Source organism: Lissotriton helveticus, chromosome 6 (assembly GCF_964261635.1).
Source record: "Lissotriton helveticus chromosome 6, aLisHel1.1, whole genome shotgun sequence".
NCBI lineage: Eukaryota > Metazoa > Chordata > Amphibia > Caudata > Salamandridae > Lissotriton > Lissotriton helveticus.
In genome coordinates, this window is record NC_136067.1 from 641,396,514 (window position 1) to 641,422,888 (window position 26,375).

The following is a 26,375-nucleotide window of genomic DNA, read 5'->3' on the forward strand; positions in this document are numbered from 1 at the left end:
CCAGTTTGGGTTCCGCAGTAGTGTCGGAACGGTGGAACAATGCTTGAATCTGAATTTGATCATGGGAAAATATAATATTGCAAAGAAATCCCCTTTATATTTTGGTTTTATGGATCTGAGCTCGGCTTTTGATTTTGTTAATCGCTCCCGGCTTTGGTCTACCCTTCTCGAATATGGTTTGGATGACCATCTGGTACATTTTTTAGCTTTTTTACACCGTGATCTTAAAGCTTGTGTACGTGTGAATCAAATGGGTGAAGTTTCCAATGATATTAACATCGGTAGGGGGGTGAGACAAGGGTGTGTGCTGGCCCCTCTCCTTTTTATTTTGTATATTAATAAACTAAGCGGCACTTTGAGCACCCTAACTAGTGATGTGCCCTATATTAACGGAGCCCCCATACCCACCCTTCTTTACGCAGATGATGCGGTCCTGATGGGCCGTACTCCGAAGGCACTGCGTATTTTAATTTCAGGGTTTGTCCTTTTTATGGCCGATTTAGGCTTAACAACCAATTTAAAAAAATCACTGATTATGAGCTGTGGGCCAAAAAGTCACAAAATTCCCCAGATTATTTCAGGGTCAAATGTTTTAAAAAGTACCAACACCTTTCCCTATTTAGGGCTCTTATTCTCAAATAGTGGTACGTGGCATGCCCATGTTTCTTATGCCAGGAATAAGCTGGGCAAGGCCATCAATTGTGTAACCTCTTTGAGGCAACCCACCCAAGCTGATGTGATAACTCCCCTGGTGAAGATATACCAAACCCAATGCATGCCAACCGGCACTTACGGCGCTGAGGTTTGGGGTTACACTAAGTGCTCCTCCATCCAAACAGAAGAAAATAGATTCTGTCGTAAGGTATTGGGGGGGGTTATCTGTTCTCCAACCTATGTATGTCATAATGAACTAAATATTTCCTACATAGAGGATTTTGTGAGATCAAGACCAGCATTGTTCTGGATAAAATTATGGAACAATACGGCTGCTACATTGACCCGTGACATTATTTTGGATTGTCTAAAGTGCGACAGGGGACACCATATTCCATGGCTGAAATCAGTAAAAGAGTGCCTCGTAAGCGTGGGTTTGGCTTCCTTGTTCACATCACCACACCTAATAAATCGCTCCCATAAGACTATTATCTTAAGGGCATTGTATGATTTATATAGTGAAGAGCGGGACAGTAAGAACCAGATTAAATGCACGGTTGTAAAATATATGGCCTATTCTGAACCACACATTAAAAAACCTGGCCTACCGTACAGATATTTGCGTTTGCATCTTGGTAGATGGGTAAGGGGTTTATTGTTTCGTTTCCGAGAGGGGAGTATAGTTAATTTACTGAACTTCCCTCTGGGATACAATAAACATCTTGAAAGTTTAAACTGCCCCTGTAACCCTTACATGAAGCAAAGTCTCATGCATTTCCTGTTCTTCTGTGGTTTTTATAAAAAATTCACTGTACATTATCTATTGCCTTATTGCAAGAAAAATGAACTGACTAATTTTAAATTGGCACTCCGGTCCCTTCAGGTATTGGGATCAGACGAAGTTATTTTTAGGATGAGCTGTTTTCTCAAAGCTGCTGTTAGATCAAGAGCCACCCTTAATATTGACGCATAACTATAGCACACTGCACTTTCTATTTCTCACTTTTATGATAAAGAATTTTTTAAACTTACCATTTTTATCCTTGGTAATTATGTGTAAATAGATAATATTATAATAATGTGATGTCTGTCTTTTTTAAACAAAGGTTTTAAAATTGTGTATTCTTAACATTTTCTCTTCATAATAATTTTTAATTCTATCATTAGGGAAGGACAAATTTGGTATAGTTGTGAAATTATAATAGATTTTGATTCGATTGTGCTTGTTTTTTCTCGTAATATTCTCCAATTGTAATCATTGAATTGAATGTTTTTGAAATGTTTTTTGTTTGTACTTTTATGGATGTTTTCTTATTCCGAATAAAGATCTTTTGACTTGACTTTGACTATATATATTCACTGAAAAAACCATAGGTTATAGACCATATATAGTTAGGAATTAGCATTTAAAAAACCTTATTTTACTCACACAAAACCATTGAAATTCCATATATAGTTAGTTGCACTAACTATATATCGCGCACCCGCAATCCACTGCTGATGATGTCACATATTACATCATTCATGACATGGTCAGTGACATCACTGATGACATCACTGATGACATCTCAAATGACATCACTGATGACATCACTGATGACATCATCCAGTGACTGTGTGTTTCTGTAAAGTTTAAATATGTTTTACATATTGAAGAATGAGTAGATGTATAAGTGTCTGGATGAAGGATTTAGTAGGTGCGTGACTGACTGTATGAGTGAGTGATTAAATGTGTCTCACTGAGTGCATGGGTTAGTGACTAAACTGTCTTAATTTGTGCATCATTATGTCTGTTCTGTAAACTGCTGCATGTGCTGATCAGTAGCTATATGAGTAACTATATGGGTTATTGATTGATTGTCCAAGTATTTGTATGGGAGACTGAGTGTGTGTGTGGCTGGCTGGGAGATGTGTGACTCTGTGCAGATCAATGTGTACTTGTATCAATGATTGTATAAGAGAGTAAGTATGTGTTAGTATATGTTTGAAAATGTAAGGTGCTCTATGTTTAACTGTATAGACAAGAAAATGGAAGTGTGATTGATTCTTTACAGGACTGACTAGGTGTGTGAGTAACTCCATGGATGAGTGGCAGAGTGTGAGTGTCTGTTTAGGTGTATGAGTGCATATGATAGTGTTGTAAAGATGAGTGATTGTATGTATGAATGATTGTATGGGTGAATGAGTGAATGTGTGTGTAGACGTAGGAATCAGTGAGTGCGTATGTAGTAACTAGTATTGGTGTGTCAATGGTTTCAAAAATTATACTCTGTATTTAACACTGGGTGTAACAGAGGTTATATTAAAATGTGAGGAGATGCATTGTATTGTCACATGAATGATATCATCAGTGATGTGGTCATTGATGTCAAATGAGATGTCATCAGTGATGTCATCAGTGATGTCATTTGAGATGTCATCAGTGATGTCATCAGTGATGTCACTGACCATGTCATGAATGATGTAATATGTGACATCATCAGCAGTGGATTGCGGGTGCGCGATATATAGTTAGTGCAACTAACTATATATGGAATTTCAATGGTTTTGTGTGAGTAAAATAAGGTTTTTTAAATGCTAATTCCTAACTATATATGGTCTATAACCTATGTTTTTTTCAGTGAATTTTCAAGGTTTTGTAAATGCTAATTCCTAACTATATATGGTCTATAACCTATGGTTTTTTCAGTGAATTTCAATGGTTTTTTAATAGCAAATATCATAAGCTGTCGAATGTCAAGTACGTGGTAAGTGAAAACATTTTCATGTTTATGCACACTGATCTGCTTTGAATGGTGCCCCCCCCCCTCATTTCTATTAGGAGTACTCTCTCTTTGCAGATAGTGAAAGGTAGTTAACGCAGGCCTTAGCCCGCGTTGTAATACGTCGTGCCTGCTTCTCTCTCCATTTGATTGATTGTTATCCAAGCATTTACTGTTTTAGAATTGGTTCTCTTTGGTTCATTCTCTATTTACAAACAAACACAGAGTCGCAATACTCTGTTTAGTCTTTGCAGATAACGAAAAATCGTGTAAAAAAAAAGAAAAGGAATCGAGCAAAATCAGTAGGCCACTAATAGGATCTCTTTTTGACCTCGCTAAAATAGAAACATTAGGAACAACCCCTCATGACAAATACAAAACTAGTGAGATGAACTGAACTCCACACAATGATGGCTGCAAAACAGCTCGGCTCCGCCACCCACCCCGCCCAAAATAACGATAAAGAGCGGCTGCCATGATTGGTTGCGGAATGGCCACGACGGAGCTACGAAATGGTGGTGCTCTCATGCTAACCCCAGCTTCAGTCTGGAACATCCAGAAACACTGTAGACTACCAATTCGATCAGTTCCGGTAGCGCCCCAATGTAACCCGGTAGAGAAGAACTAGCCCTCCCCTCTTTGACTGATGGTTCTTGTTGCCTGTCCCTTCTGTTGTCATTTAACAGAACTATTTAGCCTGCTGAAAGGGGTTGTGTTCCGACCGCTGGTTGGTGGAGACATTTTGACTATATTCTGGACCTGCGTTGTCGCGTAATGCGTCATATGACGCGCCGCGTTAGCGCATCCGGAAGTCATCCGGGGCGCGACGCGCAGCGCGTAACGTAAGCATAACAAGTCATGTGACTTGTTAATAAAACTTTTCATTGGTTCATTTTACTTTTCTTATTCTAATGATGAAAAGCTTGGTCATATGACCTAAAAATTACGCTTTTTATTACTTCCGAACATTAGTTTTTCTAAAATATATGTTATAATGTTCCAGGCTAATGTACTTTCCCAGAAAATGTACAACTGTCCTGCAAGTAAAATATATTCTTTTTTCGAGAAAAAGAGCGTTTCTTCGTCCCATGACGGAGCCGTTGAGCAAAAGAGGGTCGACCTGCTGTCTTAGTCGCCGATACGCCTGAATATGAGATTCTTATCGATCACTTTATGTTGCAGGAGTAGAAAACACAACAGCCCTTGACCATTTATCTTTACTGCGTTCCTGCGTATTATACCTTTTACCCTTCATGTAATTGGTCTGCTTTATTTCACTTGCCTTTTAATGATTCTAAAACAGTGACTATTATTAAAAACTTTACCAATGTATATACTACTACCATGTTTTCTTTTAAAAACCTTTATTCTGAAAATTTCATTATACAAATACGAGCCTATAACCACGTGGGCCGGCCACGGAGCAAACTGTAATCGTATATGATGAGTAGACATTTACACTGTAGAGGAACGTAACGGGCGGGCCATTAGGTTGCAAGAACTAAGGTGTCTAACAGTTGCGGAATCGGTGGACGTACATTTTATAATTAAAATACGACAGGGCCAGTTACAATAAAATTATCTAGATATACATTTGCGGGCAAGTACCATGGGTGACGTTAATTCGAACTTTCAATAGTACAGTAATCAATAACACATCAGAACTTAATATTAATAGGGATGTCGAAATATTCAATCAATTCTCGTCCCCGCCCGCCATATGCTTCAAAACTGCATACGTATCTCGTGATTTCAAGGTTCTGCAACCAGTACACAACAAGGAGTTACGAGTCCCATTTATTCCTGGCGCCATTTTGGGCGAGGACGGGCAGGTCCAGGATATAGTCAAAATGTCTCTACCAACCATCGACTATGATGATGTTCATATGCTGTATTTATTAGAGTAACACTCATCTGTCCACATGAAATTAATTTGCCACAATCTAAACATGTCATTTTAATCTTTCCAAAGTTCTAAATATTTGGGACCATTTCCCTTGCCTCTGATGCTGTCAGTGCCACTTCTTTGATGAATGTACTGGCAGGTCGGGGGTTCTCCTCCAAATCTCTCTTTTATGCAGCACTATAATTAATTGGTGCCACCTCTCCATATGACGATGCATGGTATAGTTACCATAACTATATATTTTTTCGGTTCCTCTGGAGAGTACATCGTGGCAGATGAAGCGTGTAACGTACCGGGAATTTACCTTTTTTTGCATGTACAGGAAAGGAAAAAAAAGAAATCGAGCGTCCGAGTTCTAAAGTGTCCCAGGGCCATTTTAGTAGACCAGGCCCAAATCCAAAGAACAGGCCGCCATTTTGAGAGTCCTGTTGCAGCCGCCTGTCGCTGTAGCATCAACAGCGGCCGAAACTCAGCTGAATGGCAACTGAAACGGTAAAGGGGCGCCCCACTACAGCAGACGAGCCTCCACCTAGGAAGGCCCGTTCACGCCGCCTCCCCCCCCCCCTTCGGGCACCCCACGCCGTTATTCGGAGCAGTATTGTAGGATGGCCACACCAGTGCGGCAACTTGCTAAACATCACCTCGGTGGTAACCGAATCTCAGCGCCTTGTGGTGTCTTCTCTTCAGAAAATATTCTTGCGCTACCTTTGCCCCATTCGCACATCGGTCCGCTACTGACGCCATCTCACAGGCTAATGGGGCGCCCCACGCCGAGTTTCAGCATTGTAGGATGACCACACCAGTACAGCAACTTGCTAGACATCACCTCGGTGCCATCCGGATCTTGGCATCTCAGCGCCTTGTGGTGTCTTCTAGTCAGAAAATATTGTTGCGCTGCCTTTGACCCCATTCGCACATCGGTCCGCTACTGACGCCATCTCACAGGCTAATGGGGCGCCCCACGCCGACTTTCAGCATTGTAGGATGACCACACCAGTACAGCAACTTGCTAGACATCACCTCGGTGCCATCCGAATCTCGGCGCCCCACTGCAGATGAAGTGCCTCTCAACTATGAAACCACCACGGTGCCATCCGGATCTTGGCGCCTTGTGCTGGTTCCGGCCTATTCACACATCGGTCCGCTACTGACGCCACCTCACAGGCCAACGGGGCACCCCACGCCGACTTTTACCATTGTAGGATGGCCACACCAGTGCCACAACTTGCTAGACACCACCTCGGTGCCATCCGGATCTTGGCGCGTTGTGCTGCCTTCGGCCTATTCGCACATCGGTCCGCTACTGACGCGAACTCACAGGCCAACAGGGCGCCCCACGCCGACTTTCAGCATTGTAGGATGGCCACACCAGTGCTGCAACTTGCTGGACACCACCTCGGTGCCATCCGGATCTTGGCGCGTTGTGTTGCCTTCGGCCTATTCGCACATCGGTCCGCTACTGACGCCGCCTCACGTGCCAACGTATTTTCTCCGCATTTTATACCCTATGCCGCATAACAGGTCATGTGACTTGTTTATAAAACTTTTCATTGGTTCATTTTACTTTTGGTTTCCTAATGATGGAAGGCTTGATCATATGACCTAAAAACAACACTTTTCATTGGATGAAAATTTTTTTTTTCCCCAAACGATGAAAGCCCCACCTTGTTTCTGGATGTTTCAGACTGAAGCTGGCGTCACCATGAAAGCACCACCATCTCGTGGCTCCGTCGTAGTCATTCCGCGAGCAATCATGGCAGCCGCTCCACACCAGAAGCCTGCAGGAGTCGGGGGCCCCCAAAACTTTTGATGAATCCTCAAGGCGGAGGGGACGCTTTCGAGAATGGGGTCCAAGACCTAGCAGACAAGCGTCCGATTTCCAAGGTGTCCCAGGGCCATTTCAGTGGACCAGGCCCAAAAAGGAAACAGCCTGCCGCCATTTTGAGAGTCCTGTGACAGCCGCCTATCGCTGCACCGCAAGAGTGGGCACAACTCAGCTGAATTGCGGCTTTTGACACAGTGGACCAAAAGCGGACGGAATGGCAACTGAAACGGTAAAGGGGCGCCCCACTACAACAGACGAGACTCCACCTGGAGAGGCCCGTTCACGCCGCCTCCCCCGGGGCGCCCCACGCCGTTATTCGGAGCAGCATTGTAGGATACCAAAACCAGTGCGGCAACTTACTGGACATCACCTTGGTGCCATCGTTCTGCTGCCTTGGAACTATTCGCGCAACAGTTTGCTACTGATGACCCACCCCCCGCGACGCCCCACGCCGGATGCCGAAATCAGTGAAATCTGGACGTTGTGCTGCGTTGGGACTATTCGCACAGCCGACCGCTACTTCGTTGTTTTTCCCTAAAAATGTTTATATGTTATTACTGTTTTTGTTTTCTTGTATATATTTATAAGTTATTAAAGTTTTATAATCTTACTACTTTGTTGGAGTGCTATATATTTTTAATGTGACACATAATTGTAAAAACTTTGATGTACAAAGAGTCATCCCTGGAATCTTCCGCTTCAGGCTCGGTCCCCTCCCCAATCACAATACAGGATGGTTTTCAGATAATTGGAACGCGTCTGCTGTGACGGATCTCATCGAGTGTGGGCCTTGATCTACTATAACTCCTTTGAAGAGGGGTGATTCTTTACAGCTGGGGCCATAAACTACATCTGCAGGGCTAGCTGATACCCTAGGACCGGCCTGGACAATCGGACACAGAGGAAAAGGAGTGTCACAGGGTGCGGTAGTGAATAGGGCGAAAGGGAGGTGTCGGGCGGGCACAGGGTGTGATTCTCAGTGAAGAGCAGCGCAGATGGGGGGTGGTTTATTACCCATGCATAAGACAGAGAGCGGGGGTGACCACTGCCTGGGGGAGATGCTTGCGAGGGTGGGGAGCCATGCTAAGGATCGACAGCGTGCAGAGAGTGGGTCTGGTCAAGGCATCTAAAATGACTGCCGTGCACGACAAAAGTGTGGCATTTGAAAAAAGGCAAGATGGCGCAGACAATGTTTTTCAACACTTCCTGATTTCCTTCGAATCGAACGTTAACAGACGTTGGGGCATATTACCAAAGTTAAGCGATATTTATCCCTAACGATGCTTAGCAACGAATTTTTTACCGCTAAGCATCTTCAGAAATTATCGCAGATAAACCTTGCTATTATCAAGGTTTATCGCAAATACGATAAAAAACGACCGCAATGCATTAATATCGCTGAAAACTCAGCGATATTCATGCATTACCGAGCTAATGTTCTTAGCCATGTTATCCACCTCCCATTGGATAACATGGCTAAGAACTGCTCAGGGCAGGTGGTAGCTTTTGGAGATATTCGCGCTTATCGCGAATATTTCCAAAAGTTGGTAATAGGAGATAGCGATGTTAGCGACTGTTTCCAGTCGCTAACATGTTGGCATGCCCACTTTGCATGTCATTAGTGATAAATATCACTCACATGCAAAGTGGGGCCCAAGATGGTCGCTATCTCCTACTAGCCGTCGCTAACTGGTGTTAGCAACAGCTAGGTAATATAGAGATAATTTTATCTCCGCGAAGCGGAGCGCTGTTACAGATATATATCTTGTTTTTGAACGTGAATTTCTCAAAATCCACTGAAGCACATATATTGAGACCTAGCAAAGGCACATCGAGCTACCAGTCCCTACAATTTTGCCAAGTTTCGTGCAAATCCATTCAGCCGTTCGATTATTATTATTATTTTTTTTTTTTGCCCCGCAGGGCCCTTTTAAAACCTCCACATCAAACCTAAGAGGTCAAGGAGGATCTACTATGCCCCCTTATGGTCATTTGCCCCTTCGCTTTGGCCTCCTCTTGTCTCTCGATCCTACCGAGAGACAAGATGGCGGCCGCTACGGACTGTTTGCAATGTTTACAGACGCCAGAGAACCAATCAGCTTCGCAAACCTCCGTTACGCGAAGCGGAGCGCTGTTACAGATATATATGTTTTTTTGAACGTTAATTTCTCAAAATCCACTGGAGCACATATATTGAGACCTAGCAAAGGCACATCGGGCTACCAGTCCCTAATATTTTACCAAGTTTCGTGCAAATCCATTCAGCCGTTCGATTATTATTATTATTATTATTTTTTTCCCCGCGGGGCCCTTATAAAACCTCCACATCAAACCTAGAGGGTCAGGGAGGATCTACTATGCCCCCTTATGGTCATTTGCCCCTTCGCTTTGGCCTCCGCTTGTCTCTCGATCCTACCGAGAGACAAGATGGCGGCCGCTACGGACTGTTTTGAATGTTCACAGACGCCAGAGAACCAATCAGCTTCGCTTCACAAAGCTCCGTAACGCGTAAAGTCCGCGAACCGGAGCGCTGCCCGGTCCGCTGTTACAGATATATATCTTTTTTTGAACGTTAATTTCTCAAAATCCACTGAAGCACATATATTGAGACCTAGCAAAGGCACATCGGGCTACCAGTCCCTACAATTTTGCCAAGTTTCGTGCAAATCCATTCAGCCATTCGGGCTAAAAGTGAGGCCAACCGCCCTATGGAAAACTCAATGTTAAAAACACGTTTTGGGACCCCCCTTTTTTCTCGGCCCCCCCTTGACGAACCCCCCCCAAATTTTCAAGGGCTGCTCAGAAACAAAATGTGCCATTTTCCTGAAAATTTCACCCAATTCCGTCCACAAACGCCAAAGTTATTAGACATAGAATTTTCAAAAATCCCATAGAGAAAAAATCCTAACTATATATACCTACTGGCGACCGCCAGTAGGTAATATATATATATATATATATAATATATATATATATATATATATATATATATATATTCACTGAAAAAACCATAGGTTATAGACCATATATAGTTAGGAATTAGCATTTACAAAACCTTGAAAATTCACTGAAAAAACCATAGGTTATAAACCATATATAGTTAGGAATTAGCATTTAAAAAAACTTACTTTACTCACACAAAACCATTGAAATTCCATATATAGTTAGTTGTACTAACTATATATCGCGCACCCGCAATCCACTGCTGATCATGTCACATATTACATCATTCATGACATGGTCAGTGACATCACTGATGACATCACTGATGACATCTCAAATGACATCACTGATGACATCACTGATGACATCTCAAATGACATCACTGATGACATCACTGATGACAACATCCAGTGACTGTATGTTTCTGTAAAGTTAAAATATGTCTTACATATTGAAGAATGAGTGGATGTAGAAGTGTCTGACCAAAGGATTTAGTAGGTGCATGACTGACTGTATGAGTGAGTGATTAAATGTGTCTCACTGAGTGCATGGGTTAGTGACTAAACTGTCTTAATTTGTGCATCATTATGTCTGTTGTTCTGTAAACTGCTGCATGTGTTGATCAGTAGCTATATGATTAACTATATGGGTTATTGATTGGTTGCCCAAGTATTTGTATGGGAGACTGAGAGTGTGTATGGGTGGCTGGGAGGTGTATGACTCTCTGCATAGATGTATGGGTTCAAAAGTGCATGTGGAAACAGCTGTATGGGCGGTTGACTGTGTGCATGACTGTATTGGTGAGTGAATAGATATCTCAGTGCTACATGTCAAAGTAAGTACATATGTAAAATACAGTACATGTGAGAGTTGACATATATAAATAACTGTGCATAAGAGCCAGTGAATGTGTGAGTGGCTGTATGGATCATTGTGAACTTGTATCCAGGATTGTATAAGTGAGTAGATATGTTTTAGTATATGTTTGAATAAGTAAGGTGTGTTTAACTGTATAGTTAAGGAAATGGAGGTGTGATTGATTGTTTGCATGACTGACTAGGTGTGTGTGTAACTTCATGGATGAGTGACAATCTGTGAGTCTGTGTTTACACTGAGTGTATCTAAGGTTATATTAGAGTCTGAAGAGGTTCATTGTATTATCACATGAATGATGTCATCAGTGATGTGATCAGTAATGTCAAATGAGATGTCATCAGTGATGTCATCAGTGATGTCATTTGAGATGTCATCAGTGATGTCATCAGTGATGTCATTTGAGATGTCATCAGTGATGTCATCAGTGATGTCACTGACCATGTCATGAATGATGTAATATGTGACATGATCAGCAGTGGATTGCGGGTGCGCGATATATAGTTAGTACAACTAACTATATATGGAATTTCAATGGTTTTGTGTGAGTAAAGTAAGTTTTTTTAAATGCTAATTCCTAACTATATATGGTTTATAACCTATGGTTTTTTCAGTGAATATATATATATATATATATATATATATATATATATATATATATATATATATATATATTACCTACTGGCGGTCGCCAGTAGGTAGTTATAGTTAGGACCTAGTTTCCATAGGAAATTCGCAACATTCTATTGGGAATAACTTTGGTGCCGCTTGAAGAATCTTCGCGAATTTCTCAAAGAAGATGGCCCGCTCCGCTCCGCTCCTTCCTTGAAAGTTTTGGGGGGATTTGTCAAGTGGGGGCTGAGAAAAAAGGGGGGTCCCAAAACGTGTTTTCCCCATGTTATTTTCCATAGGACGATTAGACACGGCTACAGCCCCAACGGCTGAACGGAATTACACCAAACTTGGTAAAATGGTAGGGAATGCAGTACATTCTTTTGTTTAAATGGTGTAAATTCTTCCAGTAGCTTTTGAGAAACATGTATTTGAAAAAATGTATATATCTATAAGCGCGCACCGTGCGTGCACTTGTGCGCGCACGGTGCTCGCACCTTCCCGTGCTCGAGCTGAATTTTGATTTGCTGTTGGATGTCTGTCAACATTCGAATCGGTAGGAATCAGGAAGTGTTGGCTGCCATCTTGTTTTCGAGGCAGAAGGGAGCCTAAAAAAAAAGTGGGAAACATGAAAAGGGGCCAGGGTGGAGTCTCCCTGACCCCGTAGGCCTTCTCAGGGGTCCCTAAAGGACCCAGAAGGGCCCCAAAAACATTTTTTATTTTTAGAAAAAAACGCGGGGTGCGCGCACGGTGCGCGCACCCGTTAGCCGCCATTTGTTGTTTCTGAAGCAAATCAGAGCCAAAAACAAAAGTGGATAATGTGAAAAGGGGGCAAGGTAGAGACTCCCTGACCCCCCTAGGCCTTCTCAGGGTGTCCCTAAAGGACCCCAAAGGGCCAAAAAAACATTTTTTATTTTTTGAAAAAATCGCGAGGTGCGCGCACGGTGCTCGCACTCCTTAGCGCCATTTTGTGTTTCTGAAGCAAAACAAAAAAAACTGTTACATTAAAAGTTTCAGTGTTTAGATGTTGGTTGTCTCTAAAAAGAACAGTTGTGTTTTAAAAATAGGAGTTTAGAAAAAAATGTGGATGAGATTCAGTGCACTGGAAAAAATAACATGATTGGTGGTTTCTGATAATTGAACATTGAAAACTAGGGTGCATAGTACTGTTTTTAAAAAGGAATAATACTATTGGTTTAGAAAAAGTAATTGAAAAGAACATTGGACAGGATAAGCTGGTATATTGAGTAGTCAAACACACTTTCTGATTGGTTTGCTACATTGAGTGATGAACTTTTAACCTTTTCAGTTTAGATAGGGGTTCCATGGAGAGTTACCATGGTAAGAGGCAGAGAGATCAGTGGGGGTAGGTTGAGCATTATGTGAGTTTGAAAGTGTTGAAATGTACAACCAATTAAAATGTTAGTTTGGTTTAGTATTTGTGTGGGAAGAAATGTGATTGGTTATGTACGGAGTTATGTGTGAAAAATGACAGGAAATCATGGCCATTTTGTGATTGCAGTGTCTGAGGTACATTTGAGAGATTTTTGGTTTACAATATCTGGTGTGTGATTCACACTGTACTAAATCTTCAGCAGCATTTTAAAAGGTAAGTAGTTAAATTATAAGGGCAACTATGTTGTATAAATTAAGTTAATAAGAAAAATGTTTTCTAATGTGGAAGTTTCTCCCTCTCCCTCTCTTTCTCTCTCTCTCACTATCTCCCTTCCTCTCCACCACTGTTCTTTTTCCTTCCTCTCTTTTAAAAAAAAAATCTTTCTGTTTCACTTACTCCTTTTTCTTTTCTTTTAATATGCTTTTTTTTCTCACTCTCCTTTCCTCACCTTCATATCTCTTCCCTCACTTCACTATAAGTGCCATAGAAACTCTTTCACTAGCATTTAGTAATCATTACAGGAAAATTCTGACAGAATAATTTGCTTGGTTGATGTGTTTGAAAATATGGAAATATGTGTACTCACAAAGTCAGTCAGGTCATTTTATAGTATAAATTCTTATAAACAAATTTAAGTGATATAATCATATAAAGTACTTGATGAAAGTTTCTGTATAATAATTTGAAAGAATAAAATTAGTGAAAAAGCTAGTTTTATATTATCTATTACCTAAAACGAGAAATTAAAGGTTTTTTTGTAAGGTATTACAACACATTTTAAAAAAAGGAAATGGCGCAAATTGAGGAGACATTGGAAGTAACGTTTGAAATTTCAGCGAGTCTCCTTGAAGATTTGAATAATCCTTTTACTGACAGCAACATTGAAGAAGAGGCAATCGTTGGAGGACATACTATAAGTGATTTTTTTGACGAGTCAATGGACCGTGAATTTTTTGAAGTGTTGGACATGTATGAGTTCGAAGTATCATGTCAGGAGATTTGGACGAAGAAATTCCAGACCAAATAATGTTGGAAGTGCTATTAGATTTGGGAAATTCAGAAAAATAAATTTATATTTAAAAATTACAAATTATTTCAGAAACTATTATTCTTTAATTGTAATCGTTGAGCTAGTAGCCAAGTGATTGTGGTAAAAACTGAGTCTTACAGTATAGTCTGCAACATTTTTCTGTTTTTCTTCAACTAAGATCACAGTGTGAGTCAGACTTTATTTCACAAAATGGTGGTAGAATAATTTGTTTAGTTGATGTGTTTACAATTATTGCAAAGCATGTAGTCATGGTTTGAGTCAAGCCTGGGAGAGCTGAAGAAATTGCTTACCAAGTGTCTCTGTAGCATGTAGTAATGTTGTGAGTGAATTCTCATTTATACATTCTCATTTCCACCTTGACCCCAAAACTCCCTGAACACCACTGCTCTGTCCTAAAACCTAAAACAGTACTCCCAGCAAGACTCTCTTTCACTGCAATAATTATTTTTCTGAATTGCAAGGCATACTTTCATGTGTCTAAGATCACAGTGTTCCTTGCTCTCTATCTCTTTCCCTCTGTGTCCTTTACCCTTGATTTCCTTAACGTCTCTGTTTCTACCACTCCTTCTCTCTCCAACACTCACTTTCCCTCTGTGTTCATTTTTAACCTTTTCTGTTATTCTCCTTCCCTCATCTTTATACCCCTTCCCTAACTGTTATTATCCTTTACTGATAGTCACTCCCCTTTCCCCACTACACTTCTTCCTGTCTGTATGTCACACCCCTTCTTTTTTTCGCATTTTTTCACTCACTGTCCCTCACTCTCCTTCCCTAATTGAAATCTTTACTCCCCTTCTTTCACCCCAGTTTCCTAACTCCCTTCATCCCTTCACTCCACTTATCTCTCCCTCACTCCCCATCTCTCACTTTACCTTACCCCTCTTTTCTTATCCTCATACCCCTTCTCTCACCATCACTGCAGTTCTCTTACTTCAACCCCCTTTACCCTGCTCTACTTCTTACTCTCAATCTAACTCCCCGTCCTCTGCTCCCCTTGTCTCACTTGTCTCACTCCCCCTCCCTCACTCTCCTTTCCTTATTGCCATTCCCTTACTCTTACAATCTCCTTACCTTTATTCCCTACCCTTAGTCCCTTCTTTTCAGTCACTCTTTGACTCCCCTTTCCTCACTCACCATACTACCCTTTCCACACTCGTTCTCTTAGTCCCTTCCTTCCCTACACTCAGTCATGGCAGTCATTCATTTATACTCTACTCATTCATTCAAAAAAGTATGACACAGTGTATAAGAGATATAGCTCTTCATTGAGAAGTGAAGTGAGTTCTGAAAAGAACAGTTTTATTTGTTTTTTTCGTTTTTTCGTTTTTTTGGAGTTATTTATCAATATTATAATTTTTTTATTTGTTTTTAACAAAAAAAAAGTAAACCATAAAGTGCTCAACAGGAACAAAAAAAATTTTAATGAAAAAAATTATTGCCGGGAGCATTGGTGGTTGCTTATTTTCAGCTCCATTAAATTCAGACTTTGCTCTCTGTAGCAATGTACTTCATAGCATTTGTTACAACGGAGATGCACTTCCTTGAAAAGTGGCCGGATATTAGGAGCAGAGTCCTTTGACTTCTTGGCAGGTGGCTGGTGTCACATCTGACTTCGAGGAGGAGGAATCCTGTTGTCTGTCTGCCATCTTTTCAATTCAGAAACAAAAAACAAAGTGCAAAGGAGGAACACAGCAGTAAAGGTGCTTCTTCCAAGAAAGTGAAAGAAATAGTGAGGAAAGTGGGTGGGGTTTTTGAAGATTCTGGATAAGAAACTACTAATAACCAATCAAAAGTGTTGTTTTAGAGTCACATGACTTTGTTTTCATGTCACATGTCTTGACGTGCCGCCCCCAAATTTTTTTTTTAAAAGAAAATCGCGAGTTGCGCGCACGGTGCTCGCACCCCTTAGCCGCCATTTTGTGTTTCTGAAGCAAAACAGAGCCAAAAACAAAAGTGCATAACGTGAAAAGGGGGCAGGGTAGAGACTACCTGACCCCATAGGCTTTCTCAGGGGGTCCCTGAAGGCCCTCGAAGGGCAAAACATTTTTTTTTATTTTTCTAAAAAATCACGAGGTGTGCGCACGGTGCTCGCACCCCATAGTCGCCATTTTGTGTAGTTTTAAAACAGAGTGACAAATAAAAGTGGAGAACGTGAAAAGGAGGCAGGGTAGAGTGTCCCTGACCCCCAAGGCCTACTGAGGGGGTCCCTGAAGGACCCCTAAGGACTAAAAAAACATTCATTTATTTTTAAAAATCGCGAGGTGTGCGCACCGTTCGTGCACGTCAGAAAGAAAACTGAAAAAAAATACAATTAAATAACAAGTTAGAGTGTTTAGATGTTGGTTGGCTCTAAAAAGAGCCGTTATGTTCATTGGGTGTTTTTTGTACCTACAGGTTAGTACCGATGCAGAGTCTAAAGTTTAAAAGGAAGAATCTATTCCCCTCATCTGTAAAATTTACACCATCTCTCCTATAGATGCCTTGCATGATGTAACACAAGTTGTTGTGGTATATAGAACCCATACCATAGTCTCTGAGGAAAGCAGAAACAGACTTATTCACATGTTTCCTTGCTTTCTCAATCTGTGGACAAAATTGGTTGGACCAGTTCCATTTTTGCCTTTGGCATATATTAGAATATACCAAGGCAGTTTTTGGAAAAAGTGACATCAATTGTCCAAAGGTGTCCTTTAAAAGCATTTCCAGACCTACCCCAGTCATAGTGCCCAAGTCATTTCCACCACAGTGCACAATTATGAGGTCAGGGTGTGGTAGATGCATAAAGGATTTTACCAATGGCATCAATTGGTGACATCTCAATCCTCTCTGGCCCATCCACATAATATCCACATTTGGTAAATTAAGGTTGTGAAAGCATCTATTTGCTACATACCTTTCGCTCCAGAAAATATAGCTATGTCCTACTATCCAGACTTTCAACATCTTGAAGGCAGATGTGGTTGTACTCAGATGGGTTGTGGAAATGAAATGGCAGTAGGAGTTAAGTAAAAAAAGTGGCTGAGATTCAGTGCACTTGAAAAAGAAGAAATGATTGGTGGTTTCTGATAATTTAAGATTGAAAACTAGGGTGCATCCTACTGTTTTTTTTAAGTAATAATACTATTGGTTTAGAAAAAGTCATTGAAAGGAACATTTGAACAGGATAAGCTGGAATACTGAGAGGTCAAACACACCTGCTGCTTTGGTTTGCAACATTGAGGGATGAACTTTTAACCTTTTGAGTTCAGATAGGTGTTCTATGGAGAGTTGCCATGGTAACAGGCAGAGAGAGCAGTGGGGGAAGGTTGAAAATTATGTGAGTTTGAAAGTGTTGAAATGTACAACCAATTAAAATGTTAGTTTGGTTTTCACTTTGTGGGGGAAGAAATTTGATTGGGTATGTACAGAGATATGTGTGTTTAATTAGAGGGAATCAGGGCCATTTGTGGTTGCAGTGTCTGAGGTACATTTCAGAGATTCTGCTGAAGAAAATCTGGTGTGTTTTTGGCACTGTTCTCAATCTTCAAAAGCATTTTTAAAGTTGAGTTATTAATTTGTGAGGGAATATATGTTGTGTATTTTAAGTTAATAATAAAAATGAGTTGCAATGTGGAAGTTACTCACTCTCCCGCTCTTTCACTGTCCCTCACTGTCTTCCTTTCTGTCCAACAGTGTTCTTTTTTCTTCTCCTGTTTCTCTATAAATCCTTCTGTGTTACTTACACCTTTTGCCTTTTTCTTAATATGTTTTTTTTCTCTCAGTCTCCTTTGCTTACCCTTTTTGTTTCTTCACTGTCATTATCCCTTTCCTTCACTCCTGTTTTTGTAATTCTCTCTGACCATCTGATTTCATTTCTTTTGTTTATTTTTTCGCTCTTATTGTCTCTCTCTTTTTGTCTTCCTCACCTTTGCTCTCTTTATAGAATGCTACTAGGAAGATCCTCTTCCCCCCCTTTCCCTGTAGCAATTATTTGACTGAATTGCAAGGATTTCTGTTATGTGTCTAATGTGTAATCTTCCCAAGTTCTCGGGATCGGGGAGACACAAATGACCACACAACAACAGTGTTTAGGGGTGCTTCCCTGCAACCTTTAATAAGGAAAGTATAGAGGACAAAGAAAAATAGCGATAAGTAGTCTCGCGTTGTGTGGAAAAACCCACTATCTGTAGTCAACCAAGAAAGAAACAATATGCATAACGATACCCATTAGCCGCCCTGTTCCTTCAGCAGGGCTTCGATCCAACCGTCCTCCGCGTGAATACCGGTCCCGGTATTCCCCAGCGGAGGGCACTGTGCAGAACAACGGCCGACAATACAGTTCGAAATAGGCTAATGGGGTTGCCTCGTTCCACTGAACGGCAGCGCTGGTTATATCTGTCTTGTGCACGTTGTTGGAACACCCCCTCAGAAATGCCCAGCCGGGCACTCGACCGTAGGGTACTGCGAGCAAGGAAGGGAACAGCCGCTCCACCTTCAATCACTACTCACTGTGGGCTAGCGTGCACTTGTCTTTCCGGTGGGGAGTACCTCTCGGATGTACACCGGAATCCGAAAACCCCAGCAGAGACGCGGCAAACACCTCCGTGGTTGCGTCTCTGCTCAATCCTGTCTTGGGAGTGTAGAAACTAACACTCTACCAAGACTCCTCTCGAATGTCGGGAAGATGTGCAGCTGCGCAGTCTTACCTCTGTCACGGAACTGTTGCCTCGAAAATCAGGTTCCTTGGTATCGCGAACAGTGCCGGTCCGGCGTCCACAAACAGCAGGGTCTAAACAGGAAACAAGGAGGCCGGCAAGGATCTCAATATCCGACGCCTTCCCTTGCTCCTGTGCGCCTTATGTAGGCGTTTCTGGTTCGCGCGCTGATCGCGCTAAGCATGCTGGTACTGGTAGTTCTGGATCCGCTAGCTACCTCCGGAACTTGTCTGCCGTTCTGTGCGGCAGTACCACATTGCACCACCGGAGACCGGGAGTTCCTTGACAGTACATCCTCCTCCCATCAACACCTCCCCACGGGGCCCGCGCAGGCAGGATGTTTCCTATGGAACGCAGGCACCAGGCGAGGTGCATTAACACCAGAAGCCGGTTCCCACGACTGTTCCTCCAGGCCATACCCCTTCCAGGCCACAGGATACCACAGCTTGCCACTCCTCCACTTGGAATCACGTATGCCTGCCACCTCATACTCGACATCCGCGTCCAGCTCCACAGGCATGGGCGGCGCCCGTCGACCAGGGGCCGATGGCTTCAACAGGGAAACGTGGAACACCGGGTGGATCCGCATGTGTCCAGGAAGACCCAACTTCATGTTCACAGGGCTGATGCGCCGAGTGATGCGATAGGGTCCGATGAATCGGGGATGAAACACGCTGTGTTTGCGAAACCGCAGGTTCATGGTGGACACCCAGACGTAATCCCCGACGGCATACAGAGGCCCAGGACGCCGCCTCTTGTCCGCCGACGTTTTGTATGCGGCCTTTACTGCTTCCAAGCATTTCTTTGACATCAGCAGTGTTTCCTTGATGTGCGCCACCCTCTCGGAAGTCTCAGGCACCTTCCGGTCCCTGACAGGGTGCAGAAACGGCAAGAACCTCGGGTGATGGCCGTAGTTGCTATAAAAAGGGGATGCCTTAGTGGGGCTATGCGTAGCATTGTTGTAGGCTATCTCCACAAGCCACAGGAGATCCACCCACTCCTCTTTCCCCTGATCCACAAAACAACGCAGGTAATGCTTCAGGGACTGGTTCAAACGTTCCGTCTGGCCGTCTGTTTGAGGGTGGTAGCTAGTAGACATAGCCGAGGTGACGTGCAACGCCGAACACCATGTTCTCCAGAACTGGGCTGTGAACTGCGCTCCCCTGTCAGACACGATCAGGTTGGGCAGACCGTGCAAACGCACCACGTTCCTCAATAGGAGCAAAGCTAGTTGGCCAGCGGAGGGCACCTGTTTACAGGCTATGAAGTGCCCCATCTTGGTGAGGTAGTCCACCACGACTAGAATAGCTGTGCAGCCTTGGTCCACCGGCAGCCCCACGACGAAGTCTAGGGAAATGTTCTCCCATGGTTTGTTGGGTGTAGGAAGAGCCCGCAGTAACCCTTGCAGGCGTCTGTGATCCGATTTCATGGCAGCACAGATGGTGCAGGCTTCACCCCACCGTCAAACATCCGCTCTCAAGGACGGCCACCAGAAATGCCTCCCTAGACTGGCCACAGTTTTCTCGAAACCAAGGTGGCCCACACAGGGCGAGACGTGACACCACTCGAAGGCTTGCTTCCGGAGCCATAGACTTGGTATCAGCAAGCGGCACCCGTTCACGGGTATCCTGTCCTTCACCTGCCACTCTTTGTGTCTCAAGAGCCAGCTTCTCCAGGTAAACAAACGTATCCCCCCCTGGATCCCTTTTAGGAACGTGTCTGGCTGTATCACCCCTAGCACCGCATCCGGACGGATGATAGAGTGCTCCGGGCTCGTCCGTGGTACCGCAACAGAGGATTGGCGAGAGAGGGCGTCCGCTTTCCTGTTTTCTGTGCCAGGCCGATACGTGATGTGAAAGTGGAAGCCGGAGAAGAAAAGCATCCACCTCATCTGTCTGGGCGACAGGTGTCTAGCCGCCGTCATGAATTGCAGGTTGCGGTGATCTGTGAACACGAATACCACATGCCTGGCTCCCATCAACAGGTGTCTCCAGTCCGCGAACGCCTCCCTGATGGCTAACAGCTCCTTCTACGCTATGTGGTAGTTACGTTCCACGTCGTTCAGCTTCCTGGACATGAAGGCCACGAGATGGAGTGCTCCGGTGTGTTGGTGCCGTTGTGACAGAATGGCCCCCACGGCGACTTCCGAGGCATCCGCTTCCACAACATAGGGTAACTCCAGGTTGGGATGAGCTAGGATGGGTGCGGAAATAAACGCCTTCTTCAGCGCCATGAAGACGGCCTGCACCTCTGGAGTCCACACGAAGGACTGCGATTTCCGCAACAGCTGAGTGATCGGGGCCACCAGCCCGGAGAACCCGTCGATAAAGCGAAGATAAAAATTGGCAAACCCAATAAAGCATTGTACGTCCTTCACTCCCCGCGGTGTAGGCCACTCCTCTACAGCCCTGACTTTACGCTCGGCCATCTCCTGTCCCTCCGGGCTCAGCATCACTCCAAGAAACTCCACGGACGTGACTTGGAAGTCGCATTTGCTGAGCTTGCAGAACAGCATGTTCTCTCTGAGTTTCTGGAGTACCGTTGACACATGTTGTACGTGTTCCTCCTCCGTGTTGGAATAAATGAGGATATCGTCAATGTACACCACTACGTACACATCCAGAATGTCACGGAATACCTCGTTCAAGAAGTACTGGAAGGCCGCAGGGGCATTGCAGAGTCCGAACGGCATGACGAGGTATTCGAAGAGGCCGAATCGGGTCTTAAACGCCGTCTTCCACTCGTCGCCTTCCCTCATACGCACTAGATGGTATGCCCCTTTGAGGTCAAGCTTTGTGTAGACCTTGGCTTTCTTTACTTGTTCCAGCAAGACACTAAAGAGTGGCAAGGGGTACCGTTGATTTACGGTAATAGCGTTCAATGCCCTGAAGTCCACACAAGCCCTCAACTCACAGTTGGCCTTAGGGTCGAAGAAAAGGGGCGAGGCTGCCGGGGATTTGGAGGGTCTGATGAACCCCAGCCCCAGGAGTTTGTCGAGGTAAGAACGGAGGTGGATGTTCTCTGGCTCCGTTAAGGCATATAGCCTACCACTGGGTAAGCTAGCGCCTGGAACCAAGTCGATTTGGCAGTCATACATCCTGTGCCGAGGAAGGACCTCTGCCCGCACGTCGTCGAAAACGTCCGTGTAGTCACTGTATGCCCTGGGTAGGACTACCTCTTTCTCCGCCGCCGTGGCGACTCTGTGAACCAACCTTGGTCCGTTAGCAGAACCCTTCTGCACCCCAGAATGCTGATGACAATGCGGAGATGTCATCACAACCGTGTGCGCTACCCAGTCGACAGAAGGGTTGTGTTTTTCGAGCCACGGTAAACCCAGAATGACCCTGTATTGTGGCGCTCTGATGATACTGAAGTCTATCCCCTCTTCGTGCATTTCCCCGAATCTCACGGGTATTACCCCTGTATGATATCCGATAGGTCCGGTCACCAGCCTCCTCCCGTCCACTGCATAGACCTCCTCCGGTGTCTCTTTGGGTATGAGGGTAATGCCCAATCGCAGAGCCTCCTCTTTATCCATGAAGAGCCCCGTGGCCCCTGAATCAACCATGGCTTCTACCGGACTCCACCGTGTATCCACGGAGACCAGAACGGTGATGTACAGGTGCTGCTGCCGTACCCGAGTAAGGCGTGATAAAGAAGGGATATATAAACGACTCCTAGAGGCCCCTTCTCTGTTCTGGGAGTCCGTTAGTTTTCCGCCGGGACGTCAACCGCTGCATTCACGGTTCTGTTGGCCCTGAATCGGCTGTTCTTTGGTTTGGCCAGGCACTCACGCACATAGTGCCCCTTCTTGCCGTAGTATAAACAGAGGCCTTGTTTGCGGCGTGCTTCTTTTTCTGTGGCGGTTAAACTGGCCCGAATGGCTCCAATATCCATGGGTACAGCCTTCGCGGAGATGTTGGATTCGGCGTTTTCTTGCGACACATAGGAAGGAAGCGATTTCCCTTTCCTCTTGTGGTCCCCTTTACATTCACCTAAGCGCTGATCCAAGCGAAGCACTAAGCTGATGAGACCTTCACATGTCTTGGGCTGTGGGTCAATCTGGGCTACAACGTCTTTGAGATCATCGCTCAACCCTTGATGGAATAGCGCCGCTTGCTTTGAGAGCGGCCATTTAGTCTCTGCCACCAAACGTCGGAACGCATTCAAGTAATGAACCAGGTCATTGCTGCCCTGACGCAGCCCCAGCAATTCTCTGTCTGCGGTATAGGAATCCGCACGCCTATCGAATACTTTCAGGAACTCTTCACGAAAGGCCCCCCAGTCGCAGAGGAGAGGGTTGTCTCTGGCCACCAAGGGAACAGCCCATTGCGCGGCATTCCCCGCCAGATATGAAATGAAAAAGGCTACCCTTGCCTGGCTGGTGGGGAATGCCTTGGGTTTGCAGGACAGGTGCAAAGCCACCTGTGTTAGGAAGACTTGTACAGTATCAGGGTCTCCGCTGTGCCTCTCCGGTGTGGCCAGGGGCACAGCGACGGTCATCACCACAACCGCAGGAGGCGGGGACACGACCTGGCTTCCAGCATCAAAGGGATTCCGTTGACCGGCATCTAATCTGGCCTTTAAATCCACGGTTTCTTGTCTGGATGCGTTCAGTTCAGCTTGGACAGTCGCCAAGGCAGCCAAGACGTCATCCAAAGTGGCCATGGTACCTTCACCCCGATCAGGAAAAGACGGATTGTTTAAGGTCGGATATTGTGTAATCTTCCCAAGTTCTCGGGATCGGGGAGACACAAATGACCACACAACAACAGTGTTTAGGTGTGCTTCCCTGCAACCTTTAATAAGGAAAGTATAGAGGACAAAGAAAAATAGCGATAAGTAGTCTCGCGGTGTGTGGAAAACCCCACTATCTGTAGTCAACCAAGAAAGAAACAATATGCATAACGATACCCATTAGCCCCCCTGTTCCTTCAGCAGGGCTTCGATCCAACCGTCCTCCGCATGAATACCGGTCCCGGTATTCCCCAGCGGAGGGCACTGTGCAGAACAACGGCCGACAATACCGTTCGAAATAGGCTAATGGGGTTGCCTCGTTCCACTGAACAGCAGCGCTGGTTATATCTGTCTTGTGCACGTTGTTGGAACACCCCCTAGGGAATGCCCAGCCGGGCACTCGACCGTAGGGTACCGTGAGCAAGGAAGGGAACAGCCGTTCCACCTTCAATCACTACTTACTGTGGGCTAGCGTGCACTTGTCTTTCCAGTGGGGAGTACCTCAGGATGTACACCGGAATGCGAAAACCCCAGCAGAGACACGGCAAACACCTCCGTGGTGTGCGTCTCTGCTCAATCCTGTCTTGGGAGCGTAGAAACTAACACTCTACCAAGACTCCTCTTGAATGTCGGGAAGACGTGCAGCTGCGCAGTCTTACCTACGTCGTGGAACTGTTGCCTCGAAAATCAGGTTCCTTGGTATCGCGAACAGTGCCGGTCCGACGTCCACAAACAGCAGGGTCTAAACAGGAAACAAGGAGGCCGGCAAGGATCTTAATATCCGACGCCTTCCCTTGCTCCTGTGCGCCTTATGTAGGCGTTTCTGGTTCGCGCGCTGATCGCGCTAAGCATGCTGGTACTGGTAGTTCTGGATCCGCAAGCTACCTCCGGACTTGTCTGCCGTTCTGTGCGGCAGTACCACATTGCGCTACAGGAGACCGGGAGTTCCTTGACATAAGGTCACAGTGTGAGTCTCATGTTTGGATGTAATGCTGGCAAAAAAGTAATGCTGCAAATTGGAAAAGTATTTTGAAAATGACTCAGGTTTCTGCACTGTATTGTAGTGCTGAAATAGATAGAATGTGTTCTGTCTCTTAATCGTTTTAGTGTGGTAAATGTGTTTTGGTTAAAAGTTTGGTTTCAAACTTTTTGTCCAGGATCACACTGAGTGTCTGTGTAAATTAAAGAATTATATTTGCACCTTTTACTATAATCTCTCCTGTCTCTTCTCACAGTCTATCTCCCTCTGGTTATACTGTTTTCTTTCATGAAAATATTGTGTCTTATGTATGGATGTAATGCTGGCAAAAAGTAATGCTGCAAAGTGCAAATGTATTTTGAAAATGACACAGGTTTCTGCATTGTATTGTAGTGGTGAAATAGATAGGCTGTGTTTTGTCTCCTAAACGTTTTCGTGTGGTAAATGTGTTTTTGAAAATAGTTTGGTTTTAAACTTTTTGTCCTGGATCACACTGAGTGTCTGTGTAAAGTAGACACAGTGATGGTACACACAGAAGAGAGATGGTGCAGGCAGAGATACAGATAGTGGAAGTAGACACAGAGATGGTACACAGAGAGGATAGATGGTGCAGGCAGAGACGCAGATAGTGCAAGCACACACATACATGGTACACACTGAGGATAGAAAATGGAGGGCTGTACGCATAGGGACAGATAGTGCAAGCAGACACAGACATGGTACACACAGAGGGTAGATGGTGTAGGGCTGCAGGCAGAGGGACAGATGGTGCAGTCACAGAAAAGATGGTGCAGAAAGAGGGCGATATGGTTTAAGCATAGAGTCAGATAGTGCAAGCAGACACAGACATGGTATACACTTAGGATAGAAGATGGAGGGCTGTAGGCAGAGGGTCAGATAGTGTAAGCAGATACAGACATGGTACATACAGAGGGTAGATGGTGTAGGGCTGCAGGCAGAGGGACAGAGGGTACAGTCACAGAAAAGATGGTGCAGAGAGAGGGTGGGATGGTTCAAGCAGACACTCAGATAGTGCAAGCAGACAGAAACATGATATACACAGAGGATATATGGTGGAGTGCTTTAGGCAGAGGGACAGATAGTGCAAGCAGATACAGACATGGTACACACAGTGGATAGGTGTTGTAGGGCTGCAGGCAGAGGCACAGATGGTGCGAAAACACCTGAAAGAATATTCCTAGCAAGACTTCTTTTGATTGTAGTAATCATTGGTGCAGGCAGAGACACAGATAGTGGAAGCAGACACAGAGATGGTACTAACAGAGAATAGATGGTATAGGACTGTAGGCAGAGGGACAGATAGTGGAAGCAGACACAGAGATGGTACCAACAGAGAATATATGGTATAGGGCTGCAGGCAGAGGGAGAGATAGTGGAAGCAGACACAGACATGGTACACACAGAGAATAGATGGTGCAAGAGAGACACAGATAGTGGAACCAGACACAGAGATGGTACACACAGAGGATAGATGGTGCAGGCAGAGACACAGATAGTGGGAGCAGACGCTGGGATGCTACACACAGAGGGTAGATGGTGCAGGAAGAGGGAAAGATAGTGGAAGCAGGCATACAGATGGTACACACAGAGAATAGATGGTGCAGGCAGAGACACAGATAGTGGAAGCAGACACAGAGATGGTACACACTGAGGATAGATGGTGCAGGCAGAGACACAGATAGTGGAAGCGGACACAGAGATGGTATATACAAATAATAGGTGGTGCAAGCACAGACATAGTTAGTGGAAGCAGACACAGAGATGGTACACAGAGAGGATAGATGGTGCAGGCAGAGACACAGATAGTGGAAGCAGACATAGAGATGGTATACACAGAGGATAGATGGTGCAGGCAGAGGGAGAGATGGTGGAAGCAGACATACAGATGGTACACACAGAGAATAGATGGTGCAGGCAGAGAC